This window comes from Passer montanus, unplaced genomic scaffold (assembly GCF_014805655.1).
Source record: "Passer montanus isolate IOZ18808 unplaced genomic scaffold, ASM1480565v1 scaffold9, whole genome shotgun sequence".
Taxonomy (NCBI): Eukaryota; Metazoa; Chordata; class Aves; order Passeriformes; family Passeridae; genus Passer; species Passer montanus.
The window spans coordinates 13,663,313-13,680,597 of NW_024374367.1; the positions used below are offsets into that span (position 1 = coordinate 13,663,313).

The following is a 17,285-nucleotide window of genomic DNA, read 5'->3' on the forward strand; positions in this document are numbered from 1 at the left end:
CACCACGTGCTCAGCTGCTTACCCAGATGGGAAAGAATAAACCTGTAACCACCCTTTTCTCTCTGTTCTGGTGGTTTTGAAATTTTCCTTTGTCTGATCCATGCATTTCAGAAAGACACTTGGCTAAACACCCACAAAATCCATTTATTTGATTTCCCCAGACACAACCATATGGCTCCCATGGCATACACACAGAACACATTCCCCTCATGTTCCCACCACAGGACTCAAACCACATGTTTTGAGTGAAGAAAAAACATTTGAGGGTGGGATTTCTGATGGAGACCTTTGGATGCCAAAGCAGGACACCCTCACAGGTTTCCCTCATAGGAAATCCCATCCTTAAATGTCTTTTTCCTCACCCAAAACACGTGGTTTGAGTCCTGTGGTGGGAACATGAGGGAAATCACAGACCCACTGCAGGCTCAGTCCATCCTGGACATGCTGCACACCCTTGTGTGCATATTTAGGAAAACATTCCTGAGTTACAAAATACCTTGTACCTGCAACTCTGTCTTGGGTAGGAATGGAATACCTTCAAACAGGATAACTCTCAAAGTAAAAGTTTTCAGCACAGTTTGGTGGAAAAGAACAAAGGGGAAGAAAAAGAGATAACCAGCTTCTTAACCTGCTCCTGTTTCCAGCCTTCTCCTCCTGCATGTTTGAATCAGCCCCTATTCACCCTGGAATCCTGGATTTTAGGAAGACACATGTACTACACCAGGCTTCTAGCAGGCTCCAGTCAAATTTAATCTGTTAAATCCTAAAAAACCAAAAAAAAACCCCACAAAAAAATCTAGCCCAAAACCAACCCAAGCAGGACTCTTGGCATTGAAACTGATACCTGGATACATCCCTGTGGAACACCAAGGGAATAAAAAGGCAGAGCAAGATGTGTATCCTTTCACTTCATAGCAAAAACACAGCCACTATTCACACTGCAGAGTCTTTCAGATGATAAATACTAATCCATCCTTCATTGGAAAAACATGGACCTGCAATTTCCACAGGGGTCCCTTTCCAACGCTATGGCCCCATCCTGTCTTGGAATTTTTTTTTCCCTAATTGTGCCCATAAAATAAGGATTTGCTCCCTACATAATTAATTGATAGGTATCTATTTCTGGCTGATGATCTCACCTTGTTTATGTAGGAAAATTTCCAGAGGGTTCCAAACACACACACACACCACACAAAGGTACCCACCTCCCCCAAATTATTCCCAGACTTCTCCGGTCTGCACGTATTTATTTGCAATAATGATTGTGGCTTTATGTGAGCAGATGGGCAGTCCCTGAGAGGATGATTTGTTTCCCCTCTTTCCTTACTTCATGACGTATTTTATGATTTCAGCAGGTCAGTGGCTGCCATGTGTTTCTCCCTAATCTGCGAGCGCTTTTCGTTTGCCTCATTCTTGGCAGCCGTCGTATTTACCAAAGAGATCAGACACGGACAGATGATGGCAGAGATCCAGGCTCCTTGAGAGTTCAGCACTTGGATGTTGGCAGCAAATAAAGATATATGGGTTGCTGTTGTTGGTTCAAACTTACAGGGGCTTTTTCCCTCATTATATTTCAGTTTATATGTGCACATATATATATATAGAGAGATAGATGTGTGTGTGTGTTTGCACACATGTGTTTTTAAATTCTCTTTGCAATACTCTGGACCAGATAGAATACAGATGAGCTGTTACACAAAGAACAATAGATGTCAACTAGATTACTACCCACTCCTTTTTTTCTTTTCTCCTCTTCCTTTTTTCTCCCCCATCCTTTTTTTTTTATAGGCCTGGGTTGTTATAAATCCTCCATGCCCATTAACCTCTGAACCCCACTGATGATATCTCTTCCGAGCTAAATTGCCTGTATTTCCAGACATTTGTTTGTTCACTTAGAGGTCTATTGGCACAGGGAGGGGGAGGACAGCCCATCCCTGAATAGGTCTCATGGATTATAAATGAAAATTCTTTCCCTCCTTGTAAGATGATGCTTTGAGACCTGTAGCAAATGGACAGCTTGAGTTTACAAGCCCGCAGACGGAAGTCAACAGCAGAAAGTTAATCACAACAATAACAAAAACGTCCCAGCAGCATGGTGGGAGCAGTGGATCCATCCCTGTAGGTGTGTCTTACCCAGAAACACCTCTGACCTGCTGCAGCAGAAGCAGTGAGGGGCTGAGAGGGGCTGGGACACTCTTCTGCAGTGCCAAGGAAGGCAAGAGAGTCCCTGGGAAGGAGCAGAATGGGGACACTGCTGTCCCAGGGGCACTGACAGAGGCGGGGCAGCTGCAGGTGCAGTGAGTCCTTCCAGGGCTTTTGCTCCCATTATTGCCCAGAAAGGAGAAACCTCTTCATCCTACAGGCTCTGTCCTTGGATGGCTTTGCACAGAGTTCAGCCACCAAAGTGAAACCCTGTGGCTGTCAGTAGCTCCCAAATAACCTCCAGCAGGACCTACCATGCAGTTTCTCAGTAAACATGGCCTTAGCACTTCCAGGGGGCCTAGCAGCTCATTGGAAACATGCTGAACAGCATTTCCAGTATCCTGACTTTAAAATAAAACCTTGGAAGCAGCAAGTGTGCTGGCATTCCCAACGCAGATCTCCTGCCTTCGTTACTGTTATATATATTTAAACTTTTAGTTCCAAAATAATGTTTTACTTCCATACATCATTACGTTCGTTTAAGAATGGCTTCCATCTGATCTGTCCTGGAGCCAGTTCCTGAGTCTTTCCTGCTCACCATGGCTGTCAGTCTCTGAATGTTGTGGATACTGGAACAAGAGTGTTTTCCGAGATCCTCTGGCAAGTTACACCCCCTCCCACCCTTTTCATGGAGGGGATCCTCCACCAGCCACTGGTGAGTTATGGAGTCTGTCCCCAGCTTTCTGATCCTCTCTCCTGGTTCACTCTCTTCCCTGGGAACAGGTCTGGACAAGTCTTCCAGATGAGATACTCATGGATAATTTGGGGGCTTTTCTGCCTGGGGCTTGTCACACCCTGCTGTGACCCACAGCAGAGGTTTCCATCCAGGTAATTTCCATCCCTGGTTTCAGTTCCTACCCATCCTCTGGAGCAGTCAGTGGGCCAGAGCTGCAATGAAGAGCGTGGGTTATGTGCCCCCATAAATGCATGTACAACCTGCTGTCCTGTGCAGCTGCAGCAGCAGGGGCAAAATCCTCCCAGAAAGGAATTCAACAGTCTGGGCTGGGGTTTTACATAGCAGAGGACAGGAAGCTCCAAAAATCCATGGTTTTCCAGATCATTCATGATTTTCCTGCTTTTTCAGTAACAACTCCTGATTTCCATGGCAACCCTCACATGCTTTGGTAGGTGGTACTTTTTGATTATGTGGAGCACTGTTCCCACTTGCTGGGATGACCAAGCTCCCCAAAGAGCCAACAGAAAGTTCCCAGCACAAACACTTCACCCTCTCCATCCTCCTGTGCTGGACATTTCCCTGTGCCTTGGATGGGATCACCAGGATTTACCCCCCTGTCTGCTCCCCATCCAAGAGCTCATTTCAAACTTGGCCATGGCTTCTATTTTAATCCCACACAGACATTTTTGGAAACACTTACTAAACCATTAACACATTTATAGGAAAGGAAAGATGGTGATTAACATTTCCCCTCCTCCCCACATCCCATCCTTTCTTTTTTTGTCAATTTTTTGGCTCGGGGGCTGCAGCAGAACGTGGTTACAGCCATGCATACAACTCCAGTGGGTGTGAATTCCTTCACAGCATAAACTTGAGTTACCTCTCCCTTGCTTTGCTCTTCCTCTATTTCTGTTCACACTGTTCCACCAACAGTCCTGTGCTTGCAATAAGATGAACATCATGAGCTTCACCCCAGGCTCAGAGACCAATGTGGGAACTTCACCTTGGTTCAGAGTGGGTTTTTTGACAGCCTGTGTTAATGGTTCATTAAGACAGTTGATTTGCCTGGTCTGGAGCAGATGTGTCTCCTTTCTACACCTTTTGAGATGTTTTCATAAGCAAGAATTATTTCCAATATAAAGCAGCAGCAATTAGTGCATTTATTTATTTTACTGTAATTCACACCCTGGCACTGGCAGTCTCTGATGGCTGAGGTGCAGAATAAATAAACAAAATCTACTTAAGCCATCTTAAATTTCTGCCATATGATGGGTCAGAGGAAAACCAAGGCTGCTGGGGGATCTCTGGCCACATCAGATCATGTGTACAAAGATGTAACAGGGCTGCAAATCAGCACAGAGGGGAGAGAGGGTTGGAGGGTGATGCCAAGGAAGCTCAGCAGCTTGGAGCTGGGCAGGAGACCCAGCCACAGAGAGCCTTTTCCTTGGTGAAAAGTCCTCCTGACTTATTTTCCAGCTGCATGTTTTTGTTCCCTGCACTGAAATCTCATTTGACACTTCCTAGCTCTCATCAAGGAGCTGCATTCACAGTGGAGATGACACCCATGACCAAGGGGCCACAGGCATGAACAGCTGCTGGACCAGAAGGCTGCAAAGGAGGGCATGACCTGAGGATCTGCCCAGAACAAGAGCACCACTGTTTCTTTAGGTAAAGATGACTCTGAATATATCTCACATCTGGCCAAGGACACCAAATTTATCACCTGTGAACTTGGAATAATGAAGTTATGTTGCTTCCAGGCAGGGTTTGACCTTCTTTGATTTTGTGGGATGTGGAAGTTTCCCAGGAGAGTTTCAGGCATGCCACTGGGGACTGGATTCCAACAGCAGTGTTGTGTCACTGCCCTTCATAGTTTAAGGTTCCCCCGAGTCCTGCTGGACCTGGAGCTGGGACAGGCTCAGACCTCTGCTTGCATTGCAAAAGCCTGGCTTTTCTTGGACTTCTGCCTGCAAAGGAAACATCTGATAAAACAATATCTACCCACAGCTCTTGATATCAGCACTCACCTGAGATGTCACTACACTGCTGTTCTCAGGAGAGACACAGCATATTCAGGAGTATCACAGATGTTCATGCAAGACAAAAACCATAATTCTGACATGAAAGATTCAAATTGTCTCTTACAGTTCTGAGACATCTTTGCATCCAATTTCCCCCCCTGAGTTCAATGGATATTAACAGGAGAGTGGGAAGAGATGTTTCCATATAAAGCCTCTTCTCCCTATAAAGCTTCTTCTACTTCCTCTGCTTTCTTCAGGGAAGAATGTAATCATTGCTGAGACAGCAGAGCCATCAGAATGGAGCAGGGAGCAAGTTCCCACCCTCCTTATGGGTCTGCACAAGGCAGCAGAGCAAACCAATATATAGATTAAAAACTCAAGGCCTTTCCCTTGACTTACAGCAGCTACAAGAATAAATAAAAGCCAGCTCATTTTGTAAAGAGCAGCTTTCAATATCCATCATTTGCTCCTGGCCCTGGAGGGCCTGGACTCCCACCTGCATCTTTTGAAAAGCTGTTCCCATGCTGTTACACTGGGTACTGTGTGGCTTCCCACCTTCCCCAAGATCTGTTCCTTGGCCCTGGCTGAAATTTCACTTGTGCCAACGATCCCCAGAGCTGCACAGGCAAGGAAGGACCATTCCAGAAGCTGAACTCTGAGGAAGAGGTAAAAAGCTAAGGGACACGCAAGAAATTGTAGCTTCTTCAGGTTTGAGGGGTTGAGAGATGGGTCAGGCAGCGTCAGCTGGAGATCAGCTCTGTTTAGATGAGGGTCAGCAAAGCAGCCAGCCAGTGCTGCTGCAGACACAGGCAGCAGAGCCGTGTCATGGCACATTTCCCAGGCAGAAAGGAGCCAGGTTTGCACCGGTGCTCACACAGAGACCTGGGGAGATGGGTCTGTGTGGCCCCCACGCACGTGCAAGGCCCTGGATCATGGGAAGAAATCTCATGAGCTGCAGAACAAAGAGGTTGGGTTTGGGAGGTGGAAGCCCCGGGTGTGTCACAGCAGCTCCAGGTGGGCAGCACATGAGCGAGGGAGACGCGCCTGCGAGCGGAGCGATGACAGCTCCACAGCCACGAGCAACCTTCTCCCAGATCACTGAGGCATCTGCTCTAGATTAGCACTGCTTTACTCAAAATGAGCATTTGGGAGATATTTAAGCGGTAAGTGGCTGCAACCATAAGGAGGAGGCACTGGAAAGCAGATTGGAGACACTTGACAAGCTGGATGAAGTCAGTGCAAGATAAACACCAGAGCACCTTGTGGGCTCTGTCAGGGGACACAAAGAGCAGCAGTGGCCCAGGTCACCAGCACAGGACACTGCAATAAAATGCTGAGTAGTGAGAATTGCAAGAGTTTTGAAGAAGTGCAATAAAAAGGCTGAAAGTTGTTGGTCTGTTTCAGCTAGAAACTGCGAACCCCAGGCTTTATCACTTGGAAAGAAGAGTCCTTTGTTTTTATGGCAGGATAACGGTGCACACAACTTGTTCTCTGCAGTTAAGGGACATCTGCCAGCCCAGCCTGGCTGGGAAGGGGTCATGAGCCAATGTACTCAGGCCATGCTTCCCTGCAATATCTGAGTTTATTTTTAAAGCCCAAATTAACAACTACAGCATTCAACCTCAGATAATACCCAAATACAACCAATAACTGTGCAGGTGAATGAACCAGACTCAGGTAGGGGAGAGGACAGCTTCAAAGGCTGCGTGGTAGACACATGCAAACACCTAATAAATATGACAAAAAACCCACTAGACCAAGAGGAGCAGACTTGACCTTGAGGCTGAGGAAGCAGGAGGAAGCCTCACGTGGCTGAGGAAAAGGGGATGTCAAAGCAGGAGAGGAGTTTCCTGAGGGCCAGCACTGAGCAGTGACAGAGGCAGGGCAGCAGCAGAGCTCATCCTCAAAGCCAGAGCAGGTTTGTTCCTCTGGAGAGTCCATCCAGAAGCCATTTCTTCTATCAGACAGTGGTGTGCACACAGGTAAAGCCTTGATATTTTGTCCAAGACTGAACTTCAGCCTGGTGAACTCAGCACAAAGGGATGGGTCTAGGCCCACAGAAAGTCACAGAATGGTTTGGGTTGGAAGGGCCCTTGAGGATCACCTTGTTTCAATGCCTCAGTCATGGGTGGGGACAACTTTCACTGGACCAGGCTGCTCAGAGTCCCTTCAGTTTCCATCACCAACTCTCCCCCAGCAGGCACATCCCCTAAATGCACCCTGTAAAACCCAACTCTGCAAGCACACCTGGAGCCAGTGACTGCACTGACAGTGAGCAGCTCCTGCACAGTCCCTACTGCCAGTTTTCTGATTTCCCCAGCCTGAACCACAGCACATGGATGACAATCCCAGCCTGCTCTTTCCAGAGGCCGGAGCACAGGGATTTCACATACATGTCCTAGTTCAGGCTTTCCTCTCATTTCTTTAAGAGACTTAGTGCCTCCAATGCTTGGATTCCAGGGTTTTAATGGGTTTAGGTCTGTTTCCCCCTTTCCTGCTCTGCATCTAGTACTTCAGCCCATAAATCTCTGCAAGCACACGGCACAAAAACAGATAAGGAAAGCTGTAGAGCCATAAAACATGCTGGAAAGAACCATCATAAAATCCACCCAATACCAGGTTTATAACCAAGGGAAGAAGAGGCAAAGAAGCCAGATTAAGCATTGCTGTCAGTTGAAGTAAGCTGCAGAAAAGGTGCCATATGATAGCTTAATTAAGCCACAATAGATCTTAATCAATGATAATCACTCTGCTGATGGAAAAGCTTCTGAAGAGCAGCAGAAAACAGGACAAGCCAAGTTTGGGATATTTTCTGCAAACATGGTGCTGTACTAATAGCAGAGGGTCCCCCCTCCTCAACTCCCACACCCCTGTACCCCTCTCCTCTAGCAGGGATGAGCATTTAGAAGGGGCCTGATGGATCCATCTCCTTTAAGGGGTCTGCAAGTGCCCACCCCATTAACCATCCCTGGTGCAGCGTGCACGCAGAGCCTCGCAGCGCAGCGCCCTCGGCATCTGTGCAATGATGACACAATTAACATGAATAACTATTCCACTCCATAGATTTAGCCCTTTTCCTCTGGGTAATTATGATCTTCCTTCCCCTCCCCAACACTCATTTCAAATCCTCCAGGGTAATATGCAGTCAGCTGATTTTACATTTATCTCGGTTCTATTTGTTTGACACATTTCAAGCGAGCTCCACAAAGCCAAAGCCTCCTGCTCGTTAATAACATTCACATCACCTCCTTCTTAGCTTCTTTAACATGCTGCTTTTATTTGGTCTAATTGCAACTCTCAGCGTGATTAATCACAACATTTTTGTGGGGAGCTGGGGAATTTGATATCCCTGTCCTCATATGGATCTGATCACAGCCATGCTGAGAGTCCAGGCGCACTTCCTGCAGTCTTAATGTGAAACCTTCGTGTCAAACAACCCTCCTTGGCCACTGCACACTAATTACCAGTGCTGCCATATTCACCCAGGTCCCAAACGTGGATAAAAGATTGAAGGTGGGCAATGGGATCCTATCCTGGGAAATAAAGTTTTCTTCTTACAAAAGTCTCCTTGCAGGCAGGCTCCCTTCTCAATTAAACCTCCAAACCTTCAACATTTAGCACATAAAATTGTAGAATCATTTAGGTTGGAAAAGACCTCTAAGACTATCAAGTCAAAGAGTAAAAAGTTAGCAGTGAAGTTGGAAGTTTAAAGAGCTAAAATTACACCCAGGAAGACCCTCAGTTCAAGGGGCTGAGTCTCTCTGGAGAAAGACAGCAGAGATGGTAAAAGGCACGATGGAGAGCAAGCTCAGAATTCATCTGAGCTAATTTTTCTTACACACAGAGCCAGAACCACCAGAACTCCTCAAACCCAAGTTTGATTCTTGCAACAGTTACAGCTTTGAATTTATTTTTTTTTCAATTTGCAGTGCTGCTGATTAAAAGCTTTCAAATCAGCAATCTTGGAATATTGTCTGTTTCTTCAAGTTTGAATCTTGCAACAGTTACAGCTTTGAATTTACTTTTTTTTTTCAATTTGCGGTGCTGCTGATTAAAAGCTTTCAAATCAGCAATCTTGGAATATTGTCTGTTTCTTATAGGATTCAGTGGCAAAGCTCCCACGGATTTTAAAGAAACATGAAGAGCACCGGTGTACATTTCTGAAGCATCACCTGGAGGTCACACATGAATATTTGATGGTGACACAACCTTACCTCCCACTGGCAGGAGCAGCAGGACTGTGGTTTGCTTCTGCACTGGAGGCTCAATCTCTCCCAGTTAACCAGGGATTTAGTGTCTCACCCACTTTCCACCTTACAAATCCCTTTTCCTGCCCCAAAATCAGCTGGGGAAAGGCCCAGGCTGTTTCCCAGGAGTGAACTTTCCTTCCCCTTTTCCTCCCACCAAGGCAGACTGTCAGACCAGATGAAAATCACACGGACACCAACAGCCTCTCCTACCCACTGCTCTCCCAGGCTGCATATTCTCCACATCATTTGCTTTGTAAAGCCCTTTAATTAATCGGGAAAGGCCCAGTGATTATCACCTACTCAGAAAACACTATTTGAAAGCGGGGAATTAACTTCAGGCTCCAACTCTAACCCAGAATTTCATCTTTTTCCCGATGATCTCCTACAAGTGCTATTCCCCTTTCGGTGCTAGACCAGATGTTATCACTTGGACGCTGAAAGGCTGGGAAAGCCAAGAGCTAAACACGGGATTGGGGATGGTGAGTGAAGGGGGAAAGGACCTTCTGACAGAGGCAGAAGATAAAGCAGGTCCTGTATCCCATATCACACACATGGAGGTGTTCTGGGGCTACATGGACACGGATTTCAGGGCAGGGAGCTGTGAACTTCCCATGGATGGAGCTGCCTGGTCACCCATGTACCATAAAACATCCCTGCTCCAGCCAGCAGCCGCTGACAGGGTGAAACCTGCACGACCACACCAGCAGAAGGTGATAAGTGTGTGATAACAGGATGTGATGCTCCTAAAATCCTCCACCTAAAACCTCTGGTTGTTTACTGAGCATTTTCCACACATCCACATCTGCAGGTCTCTGTAGCCCTGGCCACAGGCTGCACACACAACGGTGTTTTGGGGGTAAGGTACTCACCCAGCCAAGGCCTCCCAAAAGAAAATGGAAATACAGGCTCTGAAAAGCCCCCAGAGCACAGGGCAGCCCTGCCAAAACCAACACCTCACAATTTCTCACTTTTCTCAGCTCATCTCTGTGCCGATGCATTTTCCAGGTGCCCAGATCCCAAACTCCTCCCCAACCCCACCGGTGCTTGAACTGTGAAAAACAGCCCTGGAAAATCATTGCTGCTTTGGAATCACATTGTTTTGTTTGTGTTTGAGTTCTTTAAGGAAAAAAAGGCTTTATTCCCCTGAGTACTTTTAAAGCCCCATCTAAGTCACCATTAGCATTCTAAATTGCATCTGCACAGGTACACACTGCCATGCTCTGGGACCACCACTTGGAGAAATGCAAGCTGTATGGATTCTGTCTCACTTCTACCAAAATAAATTCAAAATATCTACAAATATGATAACCAGCATTAACTGACCACAATGAATAAAGGGATCTGTAATTGTAATTTTTATATCCAACCATACTCTTCCTCCAAGCTGCCCAGGGACAGCAGGAGCCAGGGATCTTCTGCTGATGCAGGTGATCCAGAGGGGTTAATGGAAGTTTTTGCATTCACACAGAGCACTGCAGCTCGGTGTCTGCACAACCTTGCCTCACCATCCCCATCACTCACAGCAAAAAGCCACCCTCAGAGCACAGGGGGAGAATCAGCCAAGGCTGGGAGTTTTCTCCTTGCTGTAACGTTACGCTACACACAGTCAGAAAATCTATCAAAGCACCCGCCCGAGCAGCCTGTTTCAGCTTTTAATGTGCTTAATATAGACTTCAGAGGAGTCTCTTCAGTTCAGACACAGCTAACTCGAGAGCACAGCGTGAGTGTTACACACAGGCAGCTTTGGATCTCAGCAGTAGCACGGAGAAGCTGCCAGGCAGGTCCTGTGTCTGCCACCCCCAAAGGGCTCTGTCCCCAAAGGCTCCTCTGGCCCCAGAGCGGGGGACACACCTGTAGGTGCACAGTGTGCTCCTGGCACACACCCCACACCCCTTTCTGCTGTTTTTCCCCTCTAATAACTCAGTCAGGCACATTCTCAGGTGAGTTTTGCCTTGAAAGGAGCACAAAGCTGGCAGCAGAAGGGACGGCCCTTACAGCTCAGGGATGGCAGATTTGGCACCAGGTGCTTTGCACTGCATGCTGCTGTTCAAACAACTTAAACACATCCTAAGGAGACACCAGGGACCATCCTTCCGTGGATAAACACCAGGGCCAGAACAGATACAGATCACTGAGAGCATTTCCTCATGGAAATCCACAGACCACACACCAAATTCAGCCTTCTTCAGCTCAGCATGAGAAGAACCCAAACAAAACACCCAACACCTCCTTCCTCAGCAGCAGCCACCAGCCCACAGGGCTTCTGGCAGATTTGGGATGAGGAAGCCCATGAGCAGCTTCGGTGTTTCTCCCTGATGGAGATGTGCTCCATGGCCAGGGTGACACCAGCACCAGATGAAGTCACTCCTGAGAGGAAGGGGGGAACGGCGAAGGCAGCAGAGCACACACAGCCCTCTGAGCTGGAAACAGGCTGTTGTCACCTGTCCCAGCACACACCAGGGATTCTGGGGGTTTTCTGAAATGCAGGGATGCAGACTGTGCTGGCTACAAGCAGGAAGATGAGAAGGAGCTCCCGCAATAAAAGGAGTGCTTAAACCAAAGCTCCCCAATTCTTCCGCACACGTCAGAGCTTCACCAGGCTTTTACACCAGCTTGGCCCAGCATTTTTACTGGAGTCCCACTGGAGCTGGTGCTGTTTGCTCCCTCCTGGCACACGTTCAGCCCCTCCATCCACCATGACTCACCTCCTCTCTTCCTGAGAGTTCAGAGGAAGTCGCATCTTCCCAGCGATGAGCGCGCCAGGCAGTCCTGCCTGTGCAGCTCCTTCCCTTATCAGCAGCCCATTTCCTAAAAACACGGAAGGGGGGGTGGGGGTGGAAGGAAAAAGCCCATCAGCAAACTACAGTCTGGTTGTTCTCCGTTGTCCTTAAAATATTAACTCGACGTTGACATAGTGGAGTGCTTGCTGCATGAAACCTGCTGCGACTGGGGATAACCAGGACATTACAGAGGGCCATGAATCAGCTCAACTGCACGGGCTGAGAGTCCTTTTGCTAGGCAGAAGTGAAATATGCTCCCTCACAACCAAGTGACCATTTCCGTATTTTTTCCAGTTATCTCCAGAACATTTATTAGATTAGGGGGTTTTATTTATGGACTCTGAAGCCGTGCTGTTTCCCGGTGAAGCGTTTGTTATCTGTTTAATGTTCCTTTTGTTCTTCTGGACATTTGCATTTATTTATTGTGATTCATTGCTGCACAGGTACCAGGCTCCAAGTACCTGCAGTTTTAAATGCATTCACAACACACACATCTTTGCCATTTAAAATGCCTTTGCTCTAACAGCCTCTCTAGAGCCAGAATATGTCCATTCCCAGATGAAACCTGAGATCCTAGGATCAAAACTGCTTCCACGTGACAGGTAACAGCAACCTTCCAAAAGCACTGGTGCAGCCCTATGCAAGTTACTTCATAGTCTGGCACATTTATGGGAAAGTCAGAGCTTGTTACAATGGATTTCTTGAATATAAGGCTTCATAAATAGGGCTTCTTTCTGCAATGCCTGATATATATATATATATGTATGTATATGTAGATAATTGGGATGTTATTTACCTCCCAAACAGGCCCAGCCCATCCAAAGTTGGCCTTGTTAGCAGGGAAATTTCACCTGTTCCTCTGCCCATTGTCAAGGTTAAAAGTTTGCCCCTGTGTCTCCAAGGGATTTGAACTTAGGTCTGAAAGCAGGAAATTTTTGCCTATAGCCAAGCCCTCAAATCCAGATGCAAGTTTTCCATGAACTGATTTGTTTAACACTGATGCAGAGCAAAGCCCAGGCTGGAGGCTGAGGATCTGAAGTGTCTGCAGGACCAGGGCCTGAGCAAACAGAGAGCCCACTGTGCTCTGCCAGAAACAAAATCCAGCGTGGAGCAAGTTGCCAAAGGAAACCAGGCATGAGGAGTGTCTCCACCCCAAAATAGCAGATTTTGCTGGATTCAGATGAGTGTGTAATGTAACTCTGAGCATTGATCAGTGCCCAGCAGCTTTCCTTGGAGCAGATGTGGTGGCTGCATGTGCACCCCTATATTCAGTACCTTTGGTGCCAAAGGTGCCACTTCTTATAATGTATATTTTACATTTCATAGGTGTTTTTAATGCCTTTCTCAATTAGAAAAAACATGGAACTAAATAATACGTGAGCAAAGGCAACATTTACTACATGGGATTTGCATGCTTTCATGGAATTCAGGTATAGACTCTAGGGACCCTTGAAATCAAAGTTCCTTTAATTAATTAATGCAACCAGTTGATTTGGATCAGCCCTGTGAAACAGCTGGAAATTCAATAAATCAGGGTTCTTTTGAAGAGGGTTTTTTTTTCCCTGACATGACTACCTGTGGTTCAACAGATGTTCATATAAAAAAAAAAAGGCAGGAAAAGGAAGACACAAGAAGAGTATTCCCCCCTCACCCCAGATTCCAACAGCAGGGGAAAGACAACACAAGGACATGGATTTCCAGGAAGCTGGGATGTGCTGATCACCCCCACAATCAGGAAGGGCATCTGGGGCAGCCACAGGGGTGCAGGAGGGCTCCCTGAGGGGTGAGCCAGGAAAGGAACACGCCAGGAGATCACAGGAGCAATGACAACACCAGGTAAGACTGCAGCAGCAGCCTCTGCCTCATGCCAACACCTCACAGCCATATTATCTAGCAAGAATTCCACCTGGAAAACCACTAATAGAGAAAGTCAGGCTATTCCCCAGCAGGGGAGTCGGAGCTAATCAGTGGCAGGATGCCTTCCCTGCCCCTTGCAGGCTGCCAGCACGGGCAGGAGCTGTCGCTGGGAGGTCTCACCGTGCTGGTCTCTGGAGGAAGAGCAGCAGTTGCTCTGATGTCTGTGTTAATGGCACCCAGCACCACCCTGGCCTGAGGAGCTGCTGCCCTGACATCAGCAGTGATGCCAGCAGGAGCTGGGGACACCACAGCAGAGGCAGATTAAACCTCAGCCCTCGGAAGCCACCATCCCACTCCACAGACCGGGCTCATCTCCTGCTTTTCAGGCTCTCTGGAAGAGCTTTTCCCATCTGCAGCAGCACCCCAGGCACGCAGCAGGGCACCTGCTGTAAACAAACCCACCCTCAGCTGTGATGATACCAGCTCTGCCTTTGTTGACTCTAAAATTCTGCTTTTGAAGACAGCAAGGGAAGAAAACAAGAAGATGCAATCCTGGCTGCCACTCTCCAACCATCCTTTTTTCCCCCTGGCTTATCTCATTTCACATATGTAAAGAACCACAGGCAAGACATCTCTGAAAGGAAGCAGACACCAGAGCATGCTGTATCCCCTCCAAATCAGGGGCCAGCACAGGCAGCTTGCATTCATCCTGCAGCAGCTTTTTAATCCCCGCCCAAGGAAGGGAGGCTGGGGACCACTAAAGAGCACAGGGATCTACTGAGAAGGTTTGGGATCAGGGCACAGCCCAAGTCCAGACTGGGAAAGCACTGCTGGGCCTTCAGCATCTCCCGAGCAGGAATTTTACCACCATCCTTCTGGCAAACCACAGAATGGGCATGAAGCCCTTCACTTGAAAAATAATTTTTAAAAAGAAATTAAAACAAAGGATCTGCTTATGAACCCCCAGAAAATCAGAGCAGCTTTTAGAACAGCTTTAGAGAGAGATGTGCATGTGGAAGGGTGGGACTGAGGTTGTCAGGGGTGCAGGTGGTGAAGGAAAGAGCCCGGAAATGAGCTGTTCTCCATGTTCAACATTTCTCCAATCATTTTCTTATTAGCATATCTCTAAGTGCATATAATTTTCACATCAAAGGGTAATTTTTTTAGGTATTTAAAAAAAAATAAAAACAGCAAAAAACCCCCTAGGATCGAAGTAGAGAATAATTTCTTTCCTGAAGTCTTTCAAGCAGCTCCTCTCTATGACATGACAGTAAAATTACAGAGGAGACAAGTGTTTAGAAAACTCTTCCCTGGAATTCAGATTATTCTTCAAGCACACAGCAAAATGGTTCAGCCAAACTGCAACAGGAAACATAAAGCAAGTCCTGGGAGCACCAGAGCACAGAGTCTCCACTCAGGAGCAGCCTGAATCCTCTGCCCAGTGCTTAGGGGCTGAGAAAATCAGCATTTCTGAGCTTGTGGTGGGGAGGGAAGACTGAAGACAAGTCTGAGCCCTTCTTGTCTCCCACCAGTCCTTCCTGGGCAGGGTGGTTCAAAAGCTGGGAGGAACTCTCTCCCTTTCCCTCTGCACGGCTCATCCTTTGCTCTGCAGTCTGCAGGGCTCTTTTACTGCTCTGGATCCAGACAGGGGCAGCACGGATGAGCACCAAGCACATCTCTCCAGCCCTCACTAGAGCCTTGCAGGGCCCCTTTCACTCTCCCTGCTCTTGCAGCAGCTCGAGGCTGGTCTTGGTGCTGTGTTCCAGCAATCTCAGGAACCAGGCTCGGGCAGGAGCTCTCCTTTAATGAGATTTTATTAAAAGACTCTATTACAAATAGCCACTTAAGCAAGTGAACCCTTGGAGCCTTTAGTCCATGATGTCAGTGCTGTGGCTGGATGTTTCCTGGGAGTACTAAACCTGCTGCTAATATAGGGCTGCTCTATATGACAGCTATAAAACTGCTTAAGCACACCAGGCAGGAGGCCAGCAGGGCTTTTTGTGGCTATCAGGCCTTGGCTAAAGGTCCCCTGCAACAAGGCAGGAGGAAGCAGGGCCCTAGGCAGGGATTCAGCTTTCCCTCACCTCCTCTGCAAGGCTGGAAAACCCCCTGAGGCTGGAAAAGTCCACGGAGCAGAGGCTCTGCAGCAAAGCCTCTGCATCCTGCTCAGCTCAGTGGCTGGAGAGATAATCCATCTCTGTGCCCTGCCTGTGGGGCCCCTGAGGCTGCTGTGCATCACCACACCACCTCTCCCCCGGCATGGAATACCCAAAATTTCTGCAGGAATACCCAAAATTTCTCAAAGCCCAGTGGATTCACTGTCACATCCAGCAGCTCCATTGACACCAGCCTGGCTTTTCTGAGCCCTCCACTGCAGGGCTGCCTGCCTGCCCTGTCCTCAGAGGCACCCCTGGGGCTGCACGTGTCCCCTGGCAGCTGCCTGCCCGCAGCAAAGCCTCCTGTTTGCAAATCACACCCAAGATACACGGGGAATGCCAGCAATGTTTGCCAGCAGTTACCGAGATGAAAACTAACAGCAGAACTGGTCCGACCCACCTGCCAGCTGGGCAGAGATAAGCAGAGGGCATAATAACACGCATTAATCACGTTTTAATCTGCAGTTTTCCACCAATAGGTGGCACCAGCAATTTTTGGATGCGCTACAACATGGTCCATCTGTTCCTTTGCCAAAAGGCACCCAGCCCATGGCGGGGCAGGGAAGATGGATGGAACATCTACTGCCATGGCAGCACCCAGCCCCTTTCTTTTTCCTTGAGGAAGGAAAGGTTAAAACTCCCACAAGCCAATTTTTCCTTCCCCAAACACACTTACTTCCAGGAATAAGCTCAACTTGAATGAGTCTTTCAGGGAGTATGAGTCTGGAAGCTGTATGCAAACAGATCAGAAAAAATTGCTTGGAATGGAAGAACAGACAAAGCCTCTGTAGGAGACACAGCAAGAACACAACACAGCAAACCCAAAACTTCCCATAGCTCACGTGAAATCATCTAAATCACAATCTAATACAGTTTGAATATATTGTATAAATATATTACCTTGACTAGAGCATCCAACAGAGGAAAACATCACTCCACACGTGTGCCCCATCTCTGTACACACAATAAAGGAGAAGCAACCCCAGCCAGGTCCAGCCAAGCCTGTGGCCTGCACAGCTTCTCAGGAAAAACTTCCCAGAGCCAAGGCAAGGCTGGAAACTGCCTGAGAAGCAAACTCCCATCAGCTGTGCCACGCCACTACAGGTGCACAACATCCAACCACTTCAGCTTGCAACTCCACGCAGCTGAATCCAGCCCGTATAAATTATTAAAGAGTCTGCAGAACATTACACAGTTCATGTAGTTAATGATTATAGTTCAGTGTCTAGGTCAGATATAATTAGATGTTACATTAAAATAGCTTCACAGAGCCATTTATTCTGATTTAATTACTTAAAATGATAATATAATGAGCAGCGCTTTCAAAGAAAAAAAGAAATCTT

The 17,285-nt window shown here is 47.5% G+C and overlaps 1 long non-coding RNA gene across 1 annotated transcript; it reads right to left on the reverse strand.

Moving 5' to 3' along the window:
- Positions 1 to 2,675: 2,675 nt before the first annotated feature.
- Positions 2,676 to 16,974, reverse strand: LOC120495617. Its single transcript, XR_005626095.1, has 3 exons — positions 16,843 to 16,974; positions 11,855 to 11,957; positions 2,676 to 4,845 (listed from the first exon to the last, which is right to left on the reverse strand). It is a non-coding gene; the product is annotated as an uncharacterized LOC120495617 (long non-coding RNA).
- Between the last annotated feature and the right edge of the window lie 311 nt (positions 16,975 to 17,285).